The following is a 1,654-nucleotide window of genomic DNA, read 5'->3' as shown; positions in this document are numbered from 1 at the left end:
CAGCGGCCCGGCGGCTCCTTTTATAGCGCGGGAGTCGGCGGCGCGCGGGGAGGGGCGGGGCCTGGCCTTCGATGGACGGCCCGGCGCCCAGTGGGGCGGGGCGGCAGCGCCTGGCGACCGGTCACGTGGGGCGGCGCCGCCAATGAGGGCCCTCTGCAGCCCGCTTTAGCGCTGGGACTCCGCTAAGAAAGCGGGACCCGGTTACAAAATCCCCACCCCTGAAGCCAAAAATTGTCCTACAATGAAACTGCACCAACCCGGGCTGTTGGATAATGAATAAAGACATTTGACGGATGATTGGAGGAAGCCTCAGAGACTTTCTGTGCCAGTTCATAATCACCTTTGTAATCTTACCATCCGCTTCACCTTTTTTGTCTGGACCACACCCGGCAGTACTCAGGACTTATTCTGGGCTCTGTGCTCAGGGATCCCTCCTGGCTGCACTTGGCAGACCATATGCGGTGCCAGGACTTGGTGGACCATACGCGGTGCCGGGGATCCAACCCAGGTCGGTCGCGTGCAAGGCAAGCAAGCGCCCTGCCCCCCCTGTACAATCTCTGCAGCCTTCACGCATCCTTCACTTTCTTTTTGAACCATATAAAGTCGACTTGTTTACACCTCTATTGTCTGCCTCTACAGAAGTTCCAAAAAACCAGATACCTTTGAGTCCCGTTGGTGGCTCTATCCCACATCATGATATATGAGTGCTCGGTGGAGTCCTGCTGGAAGAACCAGGCCCAGTAAGTAAAGAATAAACTAAGGCCCGGGAAAGTCAAATAGATATGTCCAGTCTCACGGAGGCAGAGCAAGGTTTCAAGTTGGTCCTTATCCAGATATCCCTTACTCATATATCCAACAGATATATTTCCCTGATTACTCAGACCTTAGCAATCTGATGGTGAGTAAGGGCAACCAGATTCTGAGCTCTAAAAGTTCCCAGTCTGGGTCTGGGGAGATGGCTGACAGGACTCGAGCTTATCCCTTACATGTGCAGGTTCTGGAGATGGATTCCCCAACTGTATCAGGTCTATAATACTGGCAAAATAGACGTTAGCAATGCTACAAATCCTCCTCTCCAAAATTAATTGGGGTTTTTTTGGGGGAGTTACACCCAGCAATGCTCAGGGGTTACTCCTGACTCTGCACTCAGGAATTAACTCCTGGCGGTGCTTGGGGGACCATATGGGATGCTGAGGATGAAACCCTGGTCAGCTGCATGCAAGGCAAATGTCTTAACCACTGTATTATCACGCTGGCCCCAGCCCCCAAATTAATTAATACTTAAAGTTTCCAGGAGGGGGAGTCAAAAGGGGCAGAGCTAATGACACAGATCACCATTTAATAACTGCAGAGCTGGAGCAATAGCACAGCAGGTAGGGCATTTGCATTGCACGCGGCCAACCCAGGTTTGATTCCCAGCATCCCATATGGTCCCCTGAGCACTGCCAGGAGTAATTTTTCAGTGCATGAGGCAGGAGTAACGCCTATGCATCACCGGGTGTGACCCAAAAAGAAAAAAAAAACCACCATTCAGTAACTGCAACACTGATCTAATGCTAGGCAGGAGTGTGACTGGAATGACAGCACCTGCATTTTGTGGATTATACACCTGGCTAGCCTTTCTGGACCTCAGGTAGTGACTGAAGTGAGAGAG

The sequence above is a fragment of the Sorex araneus genome, chromosome 5 (genome assembly GCF_027595985.1).
Source record: "Sorex araneus isolate mSorAra2 chromosome 5, mSorAra2.pri, whole genome shotgun sequence".
In the NCBI taxonomy this organism is placed as follows: domain Eukaryota; kingdom Metazoa; phylum Chordata; class Mammalia; order Eulipotyphla; family Soricidae; genus Sorex; species Sorex araneus.
The sequence above is the reverse complement of the archived record's forward strand: the minus strand, read 5'-3'. Positions refer to the sequence as shown.